Source organism: Lissotriton vulgaris, chromosome 10 (assembly GCF_964263255.1).
Source record: "Lissotriton vulgaris chromosome 10, aLisVul1.2, whole genome shotgun sequence".
Lineage (NCBI taxonomy): Eukaryota > Metazoa > Chordata > Amphibia > Caudata > Salamandridae > Lissotriton > Lissotriton vulgaris.
In genome coordinates this window covers 267,023,311-267,046,492 of record NC_141698.1, presented here as the reverse complement: position 1 = coordinate 267,046,492, position 23,182 = coordinate 267,023,311, and the positions used below count along the sequence as shown (strand labels likewise).

The 23,182-nt window shown below is 44.2% G+C and overlaps 1 protein-coding gene across 1 annotated transcript in view; it reads right to left on the bottom strand.

The window, feature by feature from the left end:
* Window positions 1-21,017, bottom strand: part of LOC147685096 (uncharacterized) — a 1,199,247-nt gene extending 1,178,230 nt beyond the window's left edge. Inside the window, exon 1 of the mRNA XM_086940986.1 lies at window positions 20,821-21,017. The gene's annotated coding sequence lies outside the window, so the exon portion shown is untranslated. The remainder of the gene's footprint in view (window positions 1-20,820) is intronic.
* Window positions 21,018-23,182: the final 2,165 nt, after the last annotated feature.

Genomic DNA, 23,182 nt, shown 5'->3' with positions numbered 1-23,182 from the left:
TGTTATAATCCCTGTAAACTTGATATTTGACATCATGAGGATTGCCATCATTACACAGGGAGGTAAAATAAAAAGATTCATTGAATGAGGAATGCCTGGAATGAGGAAACTGAGAATATTTGACATATTTATTTCCTTATAGGAAAGGGTGCACTGACTGTTCATATTAGCCGTTTTTGAACAAGAAATACTTTATTTAGGTGCTTGAAGCAAATGGAGGACAAAGAACTAACTGTGACTCTAGAGGTGCATTTCATTAGTGCGCACTGTGATCTTTTCGAGAGAAATATTTTGTCAAAAGTCTGTGATTACTTTTAGCAGGAGGACGGGGATTGTAAACACTGGAATGTCGACAGAATTAGGCTTTACTAATTGCGTCTTTGGAGCGTGTGACTTTAAAAGCATTCAAACATAACGCAGGCGTATTATGCGGAGTAAAGTAGATGCGATGTTTGAGAATCAGTGCACTCGAAACACGGCAGTCAATATGAGTCCATCTTACATAGACTAACACGCAGGGTATGAGCTGGCTATTGAAGTAAGACATAGAATTAGGTTAAAGTTTTAGCTTTCAGGGCTTATCACATTATTTTGGCACCTCCAGTGAGCGTGGTTGAGGGCATCTAGCCCTACACTTATCATGCATCTGGTCCATGTGCAGGGCTTCAATTGAGAAGCAGCTTGATTTCACAAGTCTGCTTGTGAGACCATGTTACTTAAAAATCAGTGACAGTTTTAAGTCAGAAGACCTGGCGGCAACACTGAGAAAAAATAGACGGGGTGCAGATTAAAGACAAGCCTCAGAGTTTAAACAGCAGGGCTCGAAAAATCAAAATAACGGTACTAGTCCTGCAGGACTAGTACCTTAAAAAATTTACTCGGCCTAACTGCAACCTACTTGACCTCTGTCTGTGAAAGCGGAGCAAATGTGACAAGATAACAAGATTTCAAGGCATCTTTATTGCTCATTAACTTTGTGAGCAATAAAAATGCCTTTAAATCTTGTTATCTTGTCATATTTGCTCCGTTTTCACAGACAGAGGACAAAAGTTGGTTTGTTTTCCTACTCGCCGGAATGGGAGAGTAGGACCTAAAAACAGCTCGACCTTATTAAATTTAGCTCGACTATGCGAGCGGTCAAGTGGAATTTTCGAGCCCTGAACAGTTTCCTTTGCAAAGCACCGCGCTTCAAGAGCCTGGTGGGGGGGCGGGGGAGTGAGCGAGTAGGGAAACTGAGAATATTTGACATATTTATTTCCTTATAGGAAAGGGTGCACTGACTCTTCATATTAGCCGTTTTTGAACAAGAAATACTTTATTTAGGTGCTTGAAGCAAATGGAGGACAAAGAACTAATTGTGACTCTCGAGGTGCATTTCATTAGTGCACACTGTGATATTTTTGAGAGAAATATTTTGTCAAAAGTCTGTGATACTTTTAGCTGGAGGACGGTGATCGTAAACACTGGAATGTCGACAGAAATAGGCTTTCCTAATTGCGTCTTTGGAGCGTGTGACTTTAAAAGCATTCAAACATACCGTGCCCTCTCAAAGTGAAAGTGGCATAAGATCTAACAGCCCGCTAGAACCTGCTACCACAAAGCTGTTTTGCGCGATGCGAGCAATGTATATAAATAGTAAATGGGGCATGACAACATAAAAAACTGTATTTTTTAATAATGTTACCCACAGCTTAATGAAGGGAAAGGAAAATAACATGACTCTTGGAAAGTAAACACGGCAAGGACACACTACGTATACAAATTGTAAATGCGGCCTGACAACATAAACAAGCTCTTGGCATTGCTGTGTGGGGGGGCGGGGGAGGGGGGAGCAGGGCAGCGAGCGAGTGGGAGGGAACGAGCATATGGCGAGTGGCGGGGGAGCAGAGCGCGTGAAAAGCAATCCCTTCAGAGCAGCGCATTGCTTTGAAGTCTCATGGCGGGGGAGCAGATTGGGAGCCATTCCATTGAAGTCTGGTGCTGCGAGGCTTATGGGTTTGACGTGACGCGCTTCTCACACGACTAGGTCACATAAACTGCATGTAATCCGTTCGGAATCCGCTTGGTCAAAGACTTTGTTTCAACTACTATATATCTTGACATCTGCAATGCGCAAGCGCATTGGCAGAGGTCGAGACCTAAAAATGGGACGTGCGAGCCAAATAAATCTACACCGCACGACAGACATCCAGCAAGGACAGGGAGACATCCACCAAGGACAGGGAGACATCCACCGCCAGGGAGAAGGAGGTAAGGACACCCCACAAGAGCGGTTAGCCAGGGAGGGAATCTTAGGCAGAAAACGGGGATCATGTCGCAGGACCAGCAGGTCCGGCAAAACCCTCAAGAAGGGAGGAGACCGAAGGAAGGACCCCAGCTCGCCCATGCGGCCAGCCGAAACAATGGCGACCAAGAAAACCACCTTGAAGGTGAGGAATTTAGGTTCCACCGACTGTAAGGGGCTCAAAAGGTGGACCCTGAAGAGCCCGCAGGACCAAGGGAAGATCCCAAGGAGGCGCCAGGCACAAAGCCCGAGGCCGCCGCAGAAAACAGCTCTGCAGCAAGCGAGCCACCAAGGAATCCAGCCGATCCAGATCCGGACTGCGGAAGGCATGCAGGGGAGCCCACTGAGCCCTCAGAGTGGAGGTAGCCAACCCCAGAGAAAAACCTTCCACTAGGAAATCTAGAACCTTCATGGGGTCCACCGATACGGGATCAGAACCCAGCAGGCCGCACCAACGGGAAAAGGAGGACCAGTGACTGGAATAGGTCATCAAGGTCGAAGACCTCCGGGAACCCTGCAATAAGGCAACCACCCCCGGGGAACACCCCTGTGCCAACAAGGTCACCCAATCAATAGCCAAGCCTGCAGATGGAGCCGGAGCAACACCGCCCCCGGGAGAGGAGGACCCCGCAAGGGGAACGGGTGATCCGGAATCGGTCAACATTGCTTGCAAAATAGCTACTTCATGTGGGATGATACATTTTTCATTCAGCAGATTGGAACGAGTATGGGCTTTCCGGGAGCGCCAGTATACGCAAACACCTTCATGGGAAGGTTTGAGAATGACTACATTTTACAGGAAGAAACATGGAAGCAAGGATTGATATTTTTCGTCGATTCATTGACGACATATTCATAATATGGAAGGGCTCAGAGGAAAGATTAAAAAAACAACATTCAAACACTTAATTTGGCAGACCCAAGGATTCAGTTCACCTACCAGATGGACAAGAGGAAAGTTTCCTTCTTAGATGTACAAATAGAATTGAAAGATGGAACTATACACACAAGTGTGTATAAAAAAGCCACAGATAAAAACAACGCGTTACTCTATAACAGCTTTCATCCTCCTTCATTGGTGAATAATTTACCATTTTCACAGTTCTTACGCATTTGTCGCATTTCTTCTGATGAAAAAGCATGTGAAGAGTCCTGTTTGCATCAAAAACAGAATTATTTGATCAGAGGATATCCTGAGAAGTTAATTGAAAACCAAATGCAGAAGGCACGTTTGATTCCCAGACAAAAACTGATGGAAAAAACATTAAGATCAACCAATGAGAGAATTGTTTTTGTCTCCAAATATTCCACAGCATCTTGGGATATCAAGAGAAGTATACTAAAACGTTGGGAAATTTTAGAGACAGAAGAAGATTTCCATAAACTATTTGAAAGCAAACCATTGTTCGCGTATACCAGGGCCAATAATCTTAAAGAACTATTGACAAAAAAGAAAAAAGAAAAATTGCAAAAAACAAGAACATTTAAATGTTGGAGTTGCATTCATTGCAATAATGCTATACTGGGAGATACACTTTCACACCCACTGTCAGGAGAAAGGATCACCTTACAAAATCAGAGTACTTGTGATTCAGAGAACGTAATATATGTCATCAAATGCCCCTGTGGGCTTTTGTATGTCGGAAAGACTGAAAGGAAAATGAAAACACAGCTCTCAGAACACAAAAGCAGGATAAGAACAGGCAATGTGACATCTCCACTGGCAACACACTGGAAAGAAAGTAGACACACGATAGCACAACTTAAATTTCAAATCATCGAACAGGTGGCCAAAATACCTGGAATTGACAATTCCAAGAAACATCTTCAACGTGAAGTATACTGGATCAAACGCTTGAAAACTTTAAATCCGACAGGACTCAACGACAAATTAGAGATGTTGCGTTTCCTCTAAATACGTTCTTTCCACTCTAACTGAATTTAGTTAAGACCATCATTCACACATCAACACAACACTTACATTCAGACGTCATTATATATTTATGTTGATTATTTATTTAATGTAATGTACTGGGAATGTATATAATTGAAGTGTTTAATCTTAGTAATCCTTTTATGCTTTTGTAAAAATGTATTATTCATCATTATTCGAATTGAAAATCAGAACTAATGCTGTAGCCACTTAGATAGTCCTTTGTTCATTTGAATTGATAAGTATCATGCCAGAAGGCACGAAATGAGTCCTTTGTTGATTTTGGGTGTGTTTAAAAACTACTGACCGAGACACTTTTGAAATCATCTAATGGTAGAATTAGTCCTTTTTTTATTTCGCCGGGGTCACGATCCAAATAGCGTTATATTTTACGACCCGTGAAGTGGCTGGTTCGTTATAGAAACAACTTTAAGAAGGTCGATTTTCTTTCGGCTAGACTCATAAGTGCATATTTTTAAGGGGAGATAATTTAGCATACTAATTCTTGTATTCTCAGATATGTGTGTGGATACTGTAATTACTTGTTCCAATATTTTGTAGAAGTACGTTATTTTTGGAAGTTTGAGTAACTCGTCACTCTAACCACGTTGATCTACTTTAAATGTGATATATGAATATTGAAGCATTATTTGCTTCTTTACGGAGCTCCATATTCACAAATAGTCCGATCTCTAGTTTCATGAACTGAAGCTAATGATCATGTGACAGGGAAGTATGTCTTGAACAGTCGAATCTTTAGACTGTCATGGCGATTCGGGACAGCGTTGCGTACGGAGGATTACAGACAATAGCAGTCGTGCCATAGGTAAGAAATCTGTTGATGCACAGAGAGGCATCGCATTCGATCTTGTTATCTTGAAGCATCTTCAGAGAACTCTGTTATGACGGGTCGTTCTATTTATTTATTTATTTCTCAGATCCATCTGTGAACATTTACACTGGGTTATCTACAATTGAATACGACTTTAGGTGAGAGAAGAGCTATCATGTTCTCTTTGTATATATTTATCTGGGAGTTTGTGTTATTTACGAAGGCTTATATAATATTGCAGTTTCACCAGTACTGAGGAATTTATTGGCCGTCCCATCCCAATAAGAAATCAGCTTTGTGAAATGAAGGTAATTTGTGCATGGGATGCAATACTTTTCATTAAGATAAGAAAGAGATTAATTAACTCTTTGGACCTCAGTTTATATTTGGTTTATTTTTCAGTTGTTTCATTTAGGGAAGAATTAAGGACTTCAAGTAAGTTGTGGTTTCATCTAGTGTGATACACAGGTGTTGGTGATTGGGTAATCACACTAATTGGTTGGAGTAGTCTAGAATCTGGATATGAAAATAACATCTTTTGAATGATTTGGTCTCATGATATATTTTCTTTTACAGCTGTACCCCTGAAGAAGAGACTAAGGTCTCGAAATGCATTGGGTGTGAAGTCAAAATGTATATTTTTGTATGTATGTAAAATATCGAATTTTATAACGAAACTGAAAAGTTTTTTCCTGTAAAATACTTCAACAGTTTTGATGCAAAGATAAAGATAAATTTCATGAATAAGCAAATGAGAAAATGGATTGAACTTGTTTATTGTAAAAAATATTCTACATGTTGGTGCATGTTGTAGTCCTAGTCGCCCCTGTGGGGCTGGGGCTCTAAAATTCATTGTTACTTATGCTCAGTAGGCATTCACCACAACATTGACACCTATCGAAAAATAGATACTAAACTGAATCTGAGTGCGCTAGGTACACTCCTATTTCAACATTCCTGAACCGCCAGCTCGCACAGGAGAGGATACCAGGAGCGGCGAACCCAGCCAGGAATCACCAAGAGCAGGAAGGCCTGGTCCAAGCGGACTTTGCAGAGGACCCGAGTGATCAGGGGAAAGGGGGGGAGGGGGCATATAGGAGACCCCGGAGCCAAGGGAAAGACAGAGCATCCACCCTCCAAACCCCGGACACGGATGGAGAGCGCAGAAGTGAGGCAGGAGAGCATTGCCCAACTCCGCGAACAGGTCCACCTGAGGATGGCCAAATCGGGACACCAGACTCCGAAAGACCAAAGGCGTCAGGTAGAGGGCACTCAAGGGAGGGAACACCCGACTGAGATGGTCCCCCACCACATTCTCTGACCCCGGAAGATAGACAGCCCTGAGAGACAAGACTGCCCCCTCCGCCCAGGACAACAGTTCCTGTGACAGCAACCACAGGGAGCGCACCCGCCAACCCCCCTGGTGGTTGATGTAACACCCCACCACCTGGTTGTCGGTCCGAACCAAAACATGATGACCCCAGAGAGAGGGAGCAAATTCCCGGAAGGTTAGCAGGACCGCCTTCATCTTGCGGATGTTGGAGGAGCAGTGGGACAGAAGAGGACCCCATTGACCCTGAACCAACCGGGAAACCAAAGTCGCCCCCCAGCCGAGGGGACTGGCATCAGTCGTGACCAGAAAGGGGAGACCCTCTGATAGATGGAACGCCACAAGCCACCAGCCCAGGTCGGACCAGATCTGGGGAGACACCAGAACCGGAATCTCGTAGTTCTCGGTGCAGGGGTCCCACAGAGACGGCAGGTGATTGACCAAGGGGTACAGGTGCAGGCGAGCCCAGGGGAGAATATCGATGGTGGCAGACATTAACCCCTGAACTCTCAACCACAGTCTCACAGGAGCAGAGTCCCTCCCCAGAAGAGCTCTCAGATCCTGCCACAAGACGTTGCGGCGTTCCAGAGGTAAGAACACCTTCCCCAAGAGCATGTCCAAACGGCCCCCAATGAAGACCAAGTCTTGGGTGGGATCCAAGTGGGACTTCCGCAGGTTGATCAGGAAACCGTGGGCAGAAAGGACCTCGCAGACCCTCTGGACATGCAGCCTCCCCTTTGAAAAAGAAGAAGCAGAAATTAACCAGTCATCCAGGTATGGAAACACCCTGATCCCCTCCCGGTGAAGAATGCCAACCAAGGGTGCCAGAATCTTGGTGAACAACCTCGGAGCAGATGACAAACCAAAAGGTAGTACCTGGAATTGGTAGTGGCAGTCCCCCACGCAGAATCGGAGAAAAGGCTGAGAAGACAGTTAAGTCCGGCACATGAAGGTAGGCATCCAACAGGTCTAGAGAAGCCACCACCTCCCCCTGGACCAGCAGCAGCAGAATCTCCTGTAGAGAAAGTTTCTTGAATTTAGTGTGAGGAATAAAGGAATTCACCTGCTTCAAGTCCAAGACAGGCCAAAAATCCCCAGACACCTTTCTCACCAGCAACAGAATGGAATCGGCTCCGAAACCCCTCTGAGACGGAGGAACGGGCCGGATGCCCCCTTCGCGAGCAGATCCCGGATGCCGGCGAGCAAGGCCTCCCGCTTGACCGGAGAGGAAGGCAGCGGAGTAGCGCGGAAGGCGTCCGGAGGGGGGGGGGGGACTGAAGGAGATGAGAGACCCTCTCTTACGATCCGAAGAGCCCAAAGGTCCGAGACAGATGACTCCCACGCCGGAAGGATGTGGTGAAGCGGGCCGCCCACCGGGAGCCCACCCGGCGGGACCCGGAGATAGTCAGGACTTGGGGGCAGAGGTGGAGGCGGCAGGCTGAGACCGGGATTTGGAGAAGAAGGGGGCACCCCGGCTGCGACCCCTGCCTCGAAAGGGCGCCCCGCCCCTGGGAGCGGACGAGGTGGAAAACGCCTGCTTGTGACCCGGAAAACGGACCTTGGAAGACCTGAGGGGGGCCAGCAGCTTTCGGTCCTCAGACGATTTCTTGACCATGTCCTCAAGAGAAGACCCAAAGAGCTTCGGTCCAGAAAAGGGGATCTTCATTAACAAGGCCTTCTGGGCAGCCTCCGCCTTCCAGTTGCGCAACCAGATCTGCCTCCAGGCTTGAATGGCAGCGCCACCAGCTGCGGCCGAAGCGCCCAAGGTGTCGAAGGAGATGTCTGAAAGGAGCGGAGTCTGTTGATCATCAAAGCCAGGGTAGGGACCACATCCGCCCCTTGGTCCAACAGCTCCGCTAGGGACTGGAAATCCTTCAATAAGGACTGCACTGTGTAAGACAGGTAGGCAGAGGCACGAATGGAAAAATTGGCCGCCGAGTAAGCCCGCTTGGCCGCGGCCTCCACCCGCCTGTCAACAGGGTCCGAGGGAGAGGCATCCTCCGAAATGATGGAACCCTGTGAGGAAAGCCCTGCCATAAGAGAGTCCACCATCACAGAAGAAGGGAAATCCTTGGCAAAGTCCAGGATGGAGTAGTGCTTCGCCAGATACCTCGGGAAGGCCTGCTTATCAACCTCCATCCACTCCCCCTCTAACACCTTCTTAATGGAGGAATGAAGAGGCAGAGAATCCGGCTCCTTACGCTGGTACTGTAAGAAGAAGTCCTCCGAGAGCTCCTCAGCAGCCGGAGCCGGAAAAGCCTGTTTAATGTGTAGAAGCACATCCCACAATTCCTGACCCTGGATATAGCGCCCCCGGAGATCCTCCTCTTCCCCCTCAGTGTCAGAAATCAGAGTGGGGTCCAAGCGAGGACGCTTCGGAGAAGAGGGACCCTGACCGCCAGCGCGCTGCGCAAAGGCAGCAGCCACCGCAGCCTGAATCATGTCCTGAATGGACTGAAGGGAGACAGACGCAGCAGGAACCTAGGAGGCCGAGCCCTCCCCCACAGGGGCATCCACCTGCTCCATGAGCCAAACAGCAAAAGCGTAGGAACACCCACTAATAACAGCAGCATCCCACCGGAGACCACAACGAGAAATGAACAGCGGCCCTTAAATGCAGGCAGGAAGAGGAGGTCCAGCCACAAGAAACAGACCAGCAACACCTGTGCAGGTCAAGCACCACCGCCCCCCGCCCCTGGGAGGAATAAACACACTTCCGCGAGACAGACGGGACCGAATGATAGAGCCCCAAACAGCGCAGGCTAAGAAGAAGCATGAGCCGCACAGCCCTGCCAAAGAGCCTAAGGAGCTGGCAGGAACAGTACCGCCGGCAGGAGACGGGAGCCGAGAGCCTGAGTGCGGAACCCAGCATAAGGTAGGACAAACCCCGACGCCGCCTGCCGCGGCGCTGAAATGGCAGGAGGCGCTTTCATTTTTCAGAGGAGAAAAAATGACGGCACAACGGCCGCCGCCCGCCCTAGCACACAGGGAAGGCGTGCGGCGAGCCCGCGCGACACCCAAGCCCTCAGCCCGCATTAGCAGACGGCCGCACACCCCACTGAAAAGGGGTGAAAATAGACTGCGGGCGGCGAAAACCGGGCACAATGCAAACAAGGAAACCAGCAACAGCAACACGATGCAAGAAAGTATAGTCGCAGACAGGAGGGAATCCCAACATTACACCCCCCCCCCCCCCCCCCCCCCCCCCCCGAAACCCACGGTCCGCTAGAGGAGAGCCTAACCGGCACCACTTTCCTGACGCATCTGGAGAGACTTGCGCAGAACATAAAAAACAGGCTTTGGGGTTGGGCCGGCCAGCCTCTTATAGTGGTCATGAGGTGTGTGGGTCGGCCATATTGGGAAGGGATGGGGGCATGGGAGGCTAACTTTTGCTTTGGAGTGTACTGGTGTGGAGCTGAAGCTCACTTCGTTAGTCATGTGGCGAGGAAGACTGACGAGGAGGTATTGCATGTTGAGTCTGCGCACAAAAATCTGGGAATGACCTGCTCACTGGAACATTGACCTGCTGCCAAAAGACGGATGCTTGGGAAAGTTCCTCAACTGAAGAAATTATATAAAAATTGTATCTATCTGCTTCGTGAATGCATGTGAAGGGAAGTGTTCTGAATTTTTTTATAAATTAAGTGGGAAGGGTTTAATAAACAAATAATTAGTTAAGAATTTTGGGATGACCGTATGAGGTGATGACAAGTCCCCTGCCCCAGCCCAATCACAGTTCATGATTCACAAATATTTGCAACCTTGAGGGTGGGACATTTAAAATTATAGGGTATTACTTGAGTGACTTAAAATTAAGATAGAGAGAACTGCTATGAAGAAACGTTGATGCTGTGTGAGCGAGAATTGCTATTGGGAAGAACAGGCTGAGAAGATCCAATACATAAGACAGCCTGATTAGAATAAAGATCTGCAGAAGAATATCGAGGAGGGAGAGAGTGTAAGAGAGGGATGCGCTCCAGTGTGTCAGGTTCTAGAGAAGTGTAGTAAGTTTAATCCTATCCTGCACCTGTCCTATATAGTCTTTGTCTCCTGACTCTTAATCATGAGACCTCCACCAATCCTTTTGGCCCGGGGTTGAGTGTCCTGTTACACCTTGGTAATTATCATTCTATCTTTAAATTTTGCATATTTTCGGCAAAGTATGAATTATTGTGTCTTTTGCCTCTTCCTCCATCACACCTAATGCATTGAGATTGTTGGATGTATTTGTGTATTAAAATGTTATGTGATAAATGAATTTTCTCACTCATAAAAGTTGATAAGATTTGCACTGTGAATCTGTACAATTGAGCGTTCATTTTGATTGTGTTATTAGATAAAATCTATTGAATCTTACTCGGAGTCTGTAATCAATTTATTGAAAGTTATAAGATTGATTAATGAATTTGTTAATGTCATCATCAACTACTCGACTAATGGTCCATTGATCAAGTGTTAATCTGTAAAGATTAGTTAGACATTGACTAATTCATATCAGAGTGAAATGAAACTTGACCCCCAGCGAAACAGTCATGAAATGTGAATGTGTATATGGGCCATATATACGTGGATTGTGAAATATTTATCCTGGCCTTTCGCTGGATCAGCAAAATAACGAGAATTACAACAATTGGGGAGATAACATGCAGGAATGGGTGTTGGCCGTAGGTGATCCTGTGCATGTACCCCCGATGCCTCTATCCCCTCTGAATGATAGGCCGGGGGGCGACTTGTCTGCACTATCGATCGACCTGGAACTTTGCGGACGCTACGTAAGCCCAGCTAAAGTGGAGACTCTGGACCAGTTTAAGTCCTCAGGGGGTGCCACCCCTTCTGGGTTACTGTTGTATAGTAGCACCCCTTCGTTAAATGGCCATGAAATGTCCGACCTGTTAAATGTTTCAAGGAGCCCTGATCTTAATCCTTTGGGTACCCGTTGCCCTGTGGAAGCATGTGAAAAACCGATCTCAGAGTCTATGATCGCCCTGGAACAACTCCTAGCCTCAATCTTATTTCTTCTGGGGAAATTTGTAGGCAGCTCGGACTGTATCTTGGAATCAGTCACTCAAATTCTAAAGACACTGCTGCAAAAATCGCCCGATATGAGGAGTGCTTCCCCCTCCAGGTCTGAACATAGCCTGCCTAAGGGGAAAACCAGAGATTCCAGAGGGGAACTTGATATGAAGATTGTAACTCCGACTTTGGAATCACACATGGATATGCCTTTAACTGCAGCTCCCAACTGTATTAAGAACTCAGCTTTGGAGATTGAGGAAGATGACAAACCTTCGCCTGGCCCTAAAGTGGCCCAGGAGTTATTTTCTATTTTCATGCCTGAGAACGGAAAAGACCTCCTGAACGATAAACCGGAGGTAAAAGAAGGCAAGGAAAAAAATGGTAAACTTACAAATAATAAAGGGAACAAGAGGAAACCGATTCGAAAATACAGAAAGAAAAAGCAGCGCCGGATAATCTTCCAAAATATTTCAGCGGCAAGGGAGAATGATGAAATTGATGTGGAGCCCTCTTCTACTTCCCTAAAGGTGGACATCGATTTGAACTTATCTACTTCGACCTCTGTAAAGGGGAAAAATGAGCGATGTCCACCTATGCCTCAGGAAGTTACACCTCAAACGGGGGGTTCTCTCCCATGCTCTCCCCTACGGATCGCATCAGGAGCTCCAATTTCATATCCATCTGGGGCCCTTAACCCTTTGGCCCCCCCTTTTACTGTAGCACTAGAGTCTGAAAATCGCTGCCCTCCTGTCCGGCCCCTAAATAACTCTAAGGCCCCGGTGGATGTGCTTGTGTTAGACTTCTTACCTTTATTTGATACTGACCTATTGTTAAATAGAGCTTGGCTTCTCAAACGTTTTAGCGAGATTGAAAGTCTCTACCATATTCAATCTAGGGACATAGAATTGGTATCTCTGTTGGGTGGAAGTAGGGTATTGAGTATACGGGTGAAATTTTACTCGCCTATTATAGTAAATTTGATACTAGAACAAGCCGAGAACTTTCAGCGCTTAGGCATTGACATTCTCCCTATTTCTAACCCAGGCAAGACAAATCTTTTGTTTGAAGAGGTGTTTGGGGGTGGCGAGCAAAACGGGGTAGCCTCTCCCCTTAGAGACCTAAAAATTTGGGTCTCTAGGGGAAAACGCTCAGTTTCGCACGTGAAGCTACTTCCGCTAACTCAGAATTCCTCTCTTATAGATGACAATAACCGGTGGAATTGGCTCCACAGTGTGCTATCAACAAAAACAAAGGATAACCCCAAATTGTTCCATCATCTTTAACACCTCTTTAAAAATAATTTCCTGGAATGCGGCTGGGATCCACAGTAGCCCAGAGAAATTTGCCTTCTTATCTTCTCTGGGTGCTGACGTATTGAGTATTCAGGAAACATGGTGCATTGATATGTTAACGCCATCAAAAGATTTTTATGTCCTGGAAGTACCCGCTGCGCCCTCTAAGAAAGGGCATGCCAGGGGGGGGGATTGCTTGCTTATTGTCAAATAAACTGCAATGGAGATTCTCCCACTATATTGATCCTAGTGGACTTTTCCACACAATAACCATTGAAAATTTGTTCCATAATGGTATAAAATTTCCTATTGTAATTTTTAATGTGTATATACCCCCAGAGGAGTGTTTTAATGCTAGTCTGCAGCAGGTTTTCCGATATATTGAACAGATTAAAAACACCCCATCTCCTCCGGAAATCTTGCTTGTAGGTGACTTGAACTGTAAAATCTTGAATGCTAGTCTGAAACTCTTCAGGAATAAAGTTAAGGAAGAGGTGCATTTTGTTCCTCAGACGCTTTTTCCTGATAAGTTGGTGACAAACAAAAGAGGGAAGATCTTGTTAAAAGAATTAGCGACTGGCGATGGTCTTATTTTAAACGGAAGATTTCCGTCTGACGTACCCGCTAATTATACTCATAAATCCCCCTTTGGGTCGTCTATTTTGGACTATGCTATCGCAGACTATGGTCTGTTTCCTTACATTCAGGACCATAAGATTATACCTACGTCCCTCAGCGATCATAGTATATTGTTTTTAACAATGTCTTTAAATCCTTTGAATACTTTGCCCTGGTCGCTCAATGGCAACGATGCTACCTTCCATGTTTCTTCTGGAAGGTGCTTTTGGAACTCTGCCGCTATTAATGGGGTACAGGACTTTTTGTCCGATACCCTAATGGTAATAAATGAGTGGAATGGTAGCGAATTAGTTTATTTTGAAGAATTTATGCGAAATATTATACTTTACGCAAAAAAAACTGTACCCACTAGGAAAGGGGAAGTGGTCCCTAATATATTGCGTATTCTGAATAGGGAAATTAATAAACTAGTCCGCTAACAGTACTTAGACAGAGTCTTGGAACGTGGGAAAGAAATTGCAAGGTTAAGAAGAAAGAGAAGCAGACTCAAGCTAAAAATTAAAAAGGAAAGGGAGGACAATGTTTGGATTAATCTGAGGGAATCTGTTGTACATGGCAATATTAAAGATTTTTGGGCAATAATTGGGAAGGGGTGTGGTACGCGTCGAAGTCCCTCCCCCATTCCTATAGCGGAAGAGGTATGGACCTCCTATATCCGGGAGCTCTACGCAGGGAACGGGATTACAGGTGATGATAACTCCATATATGCTGCACCAGAAGACCCTGTATTCTACCCCTCAGAAAAAGAAATCGAGATGGCTATTAAAAATATGTGTCCTTCTGGGGCAATGGGCCCGGACGAACTCCCCATGACGGTCCTTAAACAAGACCCTTTAAGATGGAGTAAAATCCTGTATCCCCTGTTTAAAGCCTGTCATCTCTCCAAAACTGTACCTGCATCTTGGAGGGGAAGCATTCTGGTCCCCATTTTTAAGAAGGGTACAAGGGACAGCCCCAGCAATTACCGCCTGATTGCGCTCCTCGACTCCATCGGAAAGGTCTTTGCGAAATGTCTTCTTAGTTCCCTCTCCGATTGGGTCGAGGAGGGCAATATCTTGCCGTTTGAACAGACCGGCTTTCGTAGGGACCATGGTACGCTGGACAATCTCACCGCCCTTCATGTGATCACAGATAAATATGTCCAGGTGAGAGGAGGGGTGGTGTATGCCGCCTTCATTGATTTCTCCACAGCGTTCGATAAAGTAGATCGCGGAACGCTGTGGAGAAAATTGGCGACGCTTGGTGTCCCTACCCTCTTACTGGAATTGGTTCGGGCTCTACATACTGAGACCTGGTGCAGGGTTTTAATGGGGGGCGAAAGGGGGCTTTCTGCCCAAATCCCATCGCGGAATGGCCTTAAACAAGGCTGCTTATTGGCTCCCCTTTTGTTCTCCTTATATACGGCTGACCTTCCCGCCGCCGTGTCTGCCAGTGAGGGGATTGCCCCGATGGTGGGAGGGACACCAATATCCTGCCTGATGTATGCCGATGATGTCCTTATCCTCGACTTGACTCCTAAGGGTCTTGCGAATCGGCTACAGGCTCTCCATGCGTACGCTGTAGATCATCGCATGAAGATTAACATTACCAAAAGTAAAGTGATGTGTATAGCTGGTAAGAAGAAGTGCCGCTCTACAAATTACGGTTGGGCTATCGGGGGACATAGATTGGAGGTCGTAAACTCCTATACTTTTTTGGGAAAAATATTTACGGCTAGTTTAAGTGAGAAGCTCCATATAGAGCATTGCTCCCGCAAGGCTCTTGCCCATGGCAATGGTTTAAAGTCTCTATACCAGGCAACGGGGAAAAGGCGTTTTTCCAGTCTTCTGGAAGTTTTAGAGCAAAAATTCCCGCAACTATTTTGTATGGTATTGAACTAATAGAGGTGAAAAACTGGGACTTTTGCCACAAGATTGAGGGGAAACTCTTAAGATCCCTCTCTGCCCTAAACACTGCTTGCCCACTAGCCGCTTGTAGGCTTGACTTTGGACTCAGGAGTACCTGGGTACAGGGTCTATGTGCCTTAATAAGATGGGTGGCCAGTCTGGCTAGAGCGGGAGTAGGGACCATGCGAGCCCTCCTCAGAAATGAACTATTGGGCAATTTCAAAGAGTTCTCCAAACTTGTAAGTAACTTTAGAAGGGCTGTAACGCTACTTAAACTAGATGAAAGTGTTCTATTCTCCTATTCTCCCCTACAGTTAAAACTTGTCCTAAAGGAGGCATCGTGGGAGTTTTGTTTTCTCTCTGATAAAAAGTCAGTTGGTGATAAAAGGAACGTGGAACCTCTCATTACTTCTTATATGTTGAAGCGGCCACAACCCTATGCCTTATGGAATCTACCGCATGGTATTCGTAGATTTTGGTTTTTGTTACGTTATGATTTAATTCCACTAAATCTACTGTTATCCAAATGGTATGGCTCCTCTGCTTTGTGCAATTTATGTAAATTGAGCACCCAGGACTGTATGCATGTTCTATTGATCTGTCCCATGCTCCGTAATTTGCGCAATCGATGGCTAAAAGTAATTTGTCTCCGCCTTGGCATTGTCACTTTAAAGGACTTCATTCATGCACTTTATTGCCCTCCGAACGAAATGTTCTGTTTCCACATTTTTAACTTTTTTAAAGGATTTTTAGCTATTTATTAATATGTACCTGGAGATGTTTTGTCTGTCCGACCTTTGGTTGATTATTTTTCTGTGTGTATCTACGGTGGATTGAATCTTGTTCCTCAAACATTTTGATTTCTTGTGTATTTGTTGTTGTTTACTGTATATTTTATGTGGCCCTCTTTGAGAGCCAAAACATAATAAATACATTTGAAAATTTGAAATTTGAAAAAAATTTGATTTGGGTGTTTCTACGCCTGTTTAAGGATGTTTTAAGAAAACTTTCAGAGGGAGTGAGAAAAACCAAAACTGAGAATTCTGGTGGGCCCGGTAGCTACCATTACCAGACCCACTAGAATGTATAAACAACTTCTAATTGACGGAATTAGAAGACAGCTTATAGGAGAGGTAGCATTAAGCATAACAGTAATGTATAAGAACAGATGACTCAAGTGAGGAGGGGGATAGGAGCCTGTCGTGTATATTTGTTGTTTCAAGGAAGACGTGGTGACGGGGGGGGGGGGGGGAGTGGGAGAATGCGTGTAGGAGAGTTTGGGGTGTTCAGGTTTGTGGAAGGGGAACAGGTTTTGGTTAGTGGGGTGATGTATAAAACAAAATAGTTGATGTTTTCTTTACTTTTCACTTAACATGTGCAGCTGTTGTCTACTCATTGTATTTTTAAGACTTTGTCAAGATGTGAACTAAGAATAAACATGTGTGAGTAAACATTTTACAACCAGGGGCAAGCTGCGCGGTGTCGGGGAGGGGTTGGGGGGGTTGAGTCCAACTTACCCCATTAATAAACTTTGCACTCTGGCCCACTTCTTTTCTAAACATTTACAGATTTTTCAATTACATTCAAACACTTTTACCAATCACAGTTAAATCTATTTTTTCATATCGACTTTATATTTCTGACAAATAGACCTAAAAATAACTATAGGTCACCTCAAATCTTACCTGTGAGTTGCCTTGTTGCTCTGGCTTAGCTGGCAGAGTTGAACCACTACAAAATCAGTTTGCCTCCGTATTGTCATTGGGCAACCCAGAAAGGCTGAATTCTCGCATTAAATAGTTATTGGTGGGGGTCACTATGGGGTATGCCACCTAACTGCCTGAAAATAATACTGATCCTTTGTATTGACCTACTACTTACTACACTGTAACGTAAATATATACTTATTATTATGAATTCAATGTACTCTTACCTCCCAGGGTGCTTATGGGTGTAGTTAAGAATAGTAAACAGACACTTGCTTTACACCTTGATAGTTTGTCGATGTTGTGGCTGCACTAATATTGCAGGTCGATATTATCTACTTCGATGTATTCTCATACATTTCATGGCATTTTTACTATAATAGGTATAGCCCAAGTGTACCTTTTGTGCGAAGCATTCATAAAATAATTACAAAAAACAGTCCTATTAACTGCGTGCATCCGTTGATAACATTTTAAAAAATCATGTTGTTCCCTTTTCAACTAAAATAAACACGTGCTTCCTTTCCCAATTACCAAGACAACAGGTGCTCCCTTGTCCCATCACATTCAAGACTCAGCAGTGATGTATTTTCCAGTCACCCCAGAAAAAGTATTCTTTTTTTTCCATCATCACCTGTGCACGTTTCCATTCCCATTAAGTTCTAATACATTCATGCTGGCCCGTCTCCTCCAATAAGCACGCGCTTCCTTCCTCGTCCTCCAACCAGCTCTGATTGAACCGTTTGCAATAACCTCAAAGAAGCACGTGCTTCCTTTTCAAGTGACATCCAATAAAGAGACGGACGCAGATGGGACTACCCAGTAGAACCGCGGAATCTGTAGCCCTCATCCAGGCCTGCAGCAAGACATCTATTTATAGAGGTGGCGAGTGAAAGTCAGTATAGCTGCGAGGGGCGGAGCAAGAGAACTGAGGAGATGACTGATGTTTCTTTGATGATGGATGTGGCTGCCAACTGCACTGCCAAGAGCTCAATCACAGATTCCCCGAGGAGGTTTTCGGGGCGGGAGCGGTATAAACTGCCTGGGAAGGGGGATGGTAGGCTTTTCAAGTTGCCCCTTTTCCATCCAGCCTCTTGGACAATTCGTACTTGCAGTATAAAAGCCAACTTAAGCATCACAAATATTTAATGTATTAATTAATTTAAAAAGAAAACTTTTCTATAGATTATTTCTAAGACTATTCGTATATCTTTTTTGTGTTTCAAATTCTTAATTCCTAAATGGTGAGCAAACAGAAATGGAAACACTATCAACCGTAGTGTACACTAGCAAAGATGCTCAGACCTCCACGGTGAAAATGTTCAGGGAGTGTCACGTTAAACGTGACTATCACTCCAAGACTAACTCTCCATTTTAAACAATCACAAACCGGATGTGTCCACATTGTGGCTCGCAGGTGTGATTTACGTGGAGGCTATTCCTCAATCATAGAACCCACTGAAGCTGAATGAAAAATCTTAAAGATTTAGGTTTGAAAAATGAAAAAAGTACTACTTTTTCACCCCCACGATAATTCTGGGGTCAATATCTTCATAAAATAACGCAGGGGGCTTTGATGTGCATCGATTTTCTCTGGGGTTGTGTCATCTCTGTTGCATATCGTACCTAATTGTGTGGCAGGGTTGACTACATTATGTGGCAAATTATGCAGCACAATGTGGTACTTTTTTACATTATTACTTTATTATTATGTCATTTTACACATAGAAATACTGCCTGGGCAAATATTTCACTTCATTAGTATCAGTTTAACAATCAAATATTGGAAAAAGCGACGGAAAGGTGACCCGTTAGTTTTTGCAAAGGGCCCTCCTCTGTGCGCATACCCACATCACTGCGACTTTAGTAACTTTTGATAAGTGTGAGATAGAAACTAAAAAAAATGTTTGTTAACATCTGCAGATTATGCAGCAGATGATTGATTATGTGGAAAATGCGGCAAATACATAATTATGCAAAAAAAGTGCCGCGAAATCTCATGCATCCAGCGGCCCTTCCTAACCGCACATTTCTATAGTTTCCCCACTGATCTATTCATAATGGGCCTGAATCTCAAGCGTTATAGAACGCCACAAAATTAATAAGTGCAAATGCACTTTAGTGTTGTGTTCTTAAGCAAGCACAAATTCAAACCTGTGAAATTTATACGTGCGAGTACCATTGGAAAAACGAAACTGAAACAGATTCCTATGAGTCGGCCAAGACTTTTTGGGTAATGTCTAAATAGTTAGACATAGCGTGCCAACGTGAGAGTTAAATCTATGAAAGCACATTTCTGCCTTTCTCTCAAGAGTTTTGTAAATATGAGTTTGGGTATTTGTATCTGCTGGGTGTTAGTTACTTATCCAGCTTCAGGATTCACAAAACTTGCCAGCTACTTGTCACTGGACACTGTCACGATGTTTTATTAATAATAATAATAATAAAAGAAAAAATACCAAATATGTGTAGAGCTTAAATATCGGTACCACACTTAAATCCTTATGAACAATAAACATTTAGAATGTGTATGGCACACAGTAGCTAGTAAATGTACAGCACAAAGTACATATGCATCATGTTCTGACTAATACTACATGTACTGAGCTGAATACAAATAAATGCACAGCATTTAGAATGTGTATGGCACACAGTAGCTAGTAAATGTACAGCACAAAGTGCATGTGCATCATGTTCTGACTAATACAATATGTACTGAACTGAATAAAAATAAATGCATAGCTGCATTTTCATATAGTTTGTATAATTGGCATACGGTTTGTATAAGAAGAGAATACCAGATACACATGGTAAGTATACAGTAGAAGCTACATTGACTGTACAGTGTAGTGTATACTATACAGTGTGTCATACAGATACATCACGTCATTAATACCGAATAACAAAGGAAAGCATTCAGTGGTTTATGATTAATACGATTATAGTATAAAGTATAAGATCACTCAACAAAAAAAGAGAATGCACAGAACTGCTTTATAAATAAGTGTCACGCCAAATGCAAACACAATCCTTTCAATATTACAGTCCAGCTTAGAGAAGACATCCTTAACTATACAACTCATAACCAAGGCACTAAATACAAGCATGCCTCTATACACAATAACTGTGCAATTCCGAGTGCCCCTAAATGCTTTAGAATAGAATATGCGACGAACAATGTAAAAAAAGACCCTACCATCTCTAGATAAATGAAAAAAGTGACAACCGTACAGCATCAAGTATATAGGCTTAACATGCTAAATGCACAGCATCAGCACACTGTGTAAATAAGTGACGTCATTTTATAGTCTATAGCCCATATTGCATCTACTGTGCAATCTGTTAGACGCTGGCCGTGCCAAAAATATAGTGAGTGTACATTACTCTATGATTAATAAGTGTACATCCAGTAGTGCACACATTTATTTGCTCAGTACCGAATGTACAGAGCCGAATACATGTACATCGTTTTACACATTGTAATTTTGCAGGAAAAAGTACAAACGAACTGCATTTTTAAATTACTATACAGTATAAAGTACGTGCACTTTAATGAGTACACAGGAACTAACTGTAAGGAGCTGAGTAGACCCACAACACTTTGTGACAAACTGTGTAGACACATAACACGTTGTGACAAACTGCGATGCGCACCAGATATATACAACAGATCATACACATCTACACATAACCGTACAGTACACTAATTAAAGCACGCACATCACTAGTTGTACTGCATCGCATACATGCAGAGCGTTTACCAAATGAAACCCTTCGTTCCAGTTTAAATGCTTGTGATCTAACATCACTACAACTCCTTGCGTGGCTTAACCACAGTACGCATACCATTCCAACGTACCTGCTGCATCCTTCTGTATCCATGCACTGCCCACCCCCTTTACCTTTGCAGTCCCTGCAGACATGCTGCCTTCTCTTCGCCGACAGCAGCCGATGCCCGTAGGGCATGTCCCTGACGAGTAGCGTTGAGTTCGCACCTCGGGGACTCTTTTCCCCCTTTCCTGTGCGGGGAGCAGAGGATAAGGTTTCGGGGTTCCCCTCGGTCTCCAACAGAGCTTGGGAGTGAGGACTGAGAACAGCAACAAACCCGACCAGGAAGTGAGGGAGGAGGAGGCGGAAAGCGTAGCCGCCGCGATGCATTGTGGGAAGGGGCAGGCAGTCTTTGGGGCTGACAGGTTGGTGTTTTGGAAAAGGGCGAAGCGTGGAGTTTGGGAGCAGTATCGGGGGACGGGGCGTGAGGCGATACCGAGGAATAGTGCAAATAGGCCGGTCGGAGGCACCATATAACATCGTTCTTCGGGTGAAGTGCTGAAACCAGAGGATTTACGTGTGGTTGCCGTCAATACAGATGTTTTGGCATTTGTCTCTAAAGTTCTCAATTTTGTTGTCACCATGACCACTTGCAACAGGAACCAAAACAGCTGGAGAGGAAAGGGCGGGGCTGTGGTAATGCCACTAGAGATATCAGTGAGGGTCCTGCCTGCATCTTGTGTTAGCTAGCACGTCACATTCAACGTGACCTTTGACTAACTTGTGCTTCAAATATGTGCTTGCCTTTAATAATTCTTTTTCGTAGTTCTTGCCCGTGACAGTGATGAAATTTAAATAAACGTTACTGACATGAGTGAAACTGCTAGATCTCTCTTTTCCAACTTCTCAACATGGATTGTACTATACATTTGAACTTGCAGGCCGGTGCAAACCAGAAACCGTAACTAAATAACTGTGTCACTGTCAAAAGGGCTGCTTTAAGGTGTGTATCACTTAATCCTTGGAACTTATCTTGCCATACCATAGCTATTGCATCGCTATACAAATCCAGTACCTAAAACGTTTCCCACCTAAGAACTCATCCTTAATACTTTTCAAGAACTGTAACTCCCAAAGACCTTCACCCAGCATTCCTGATAACTCAACGCCATGGCCAGCATCCTTTCCAACAGCTTCTGTTTTTATTGTTAAGACCAACATCAAAACTCCTCCAAAACCTACACCCTTCCCTCCGCCTAGCTTTTTCAACCGCCAAGCAGCGTAACCTGCTACCCAGAAGAAATCTCCTCAAAGGACTTTTTGTGCCATACCAAACTAAAACCAAAACTGTTACCCTAATAACGTTGCCAACATGTCCCTCAATTCCATGCCCATAAAGGATAAGTGTACTCCATCGCCCATAAAAAATTGCAACTCTTCAAACGAAAACTCTATCTGAATAACCTTTTCTGTATATTCTCAGCCCTACAAGTGTCTCACCTTATTCAATTTCTTCTAGCTTTGCCAACAGCAGTTTTCCGTGCTCCTCTCCATAAAGTTTGTGGTATCAACTCTGTCCAAAGTATACGCGTTCCTACACAAAGACGCAGTTCTCTCAGATCTCGATAACAGTGCTATGCTCTCAATTGAGCAATGTTATTCTTATTTAAGTGTATATAAAACACATGGGGACAGCCTCTGTCCTTGAATTAGCTAGCATCAGCAGCAACTCACCCATTACATCCGCCTCTTTGCACCACCAGTTGTTCTGCACTCTCGTTTTTTATTAAAACCAAGTTATTTTGCAAAGTGTCTCTGCTGCCCATTTTGCGAACAAATGTCCACACTTGCCATTACGGGAACAGCACCTAAAATACAACCAGCAAAAAAGTCATGTTAACACAAGTATACATTATCCAACAACCGTACCTAATGATAATCCAAACTCCATCTCACAATTTCCACCTTCTGAACAACCTTTCACCCTTTCTTATGTTACCACACCTATTTTAAATGAATGTGTTTGAAACAAATTTGCTGGTAGATCCAGAAAAGTCTAAGCCCGTCACCACACCCCAACAGCTGCAAAATCAATAATTTGACAGGCAATTATACACTCAGTGAACAATCACAAGAACGATTCTGAAGACTTTAAGAAAACCTGTATAGATCTGATTACTAAACCTAATAAAAGAAACCATCAACATGATGAAATAGTAATAGCATCTAAGTTCAAAACACTAGATCACTTTCACTCAACTCCTAACAGAGATAAACAGGTTGAGGATAATCGATGCTACGATTCCCCTTCAACACCCTGTGATATAAAAGCTTCAAATAAGGACGGTCTGCAAACTTCATGGTTGCACTCCACATTAATAATGGACAATGCTGAATTTGTAAAAGCCCTGGAGACAAAAACAATAAATCAGTCAAACTTGGCTATTACTCCTGTAACCTCACAAATGGAAACTGCAAACCAATTATACAAAAATA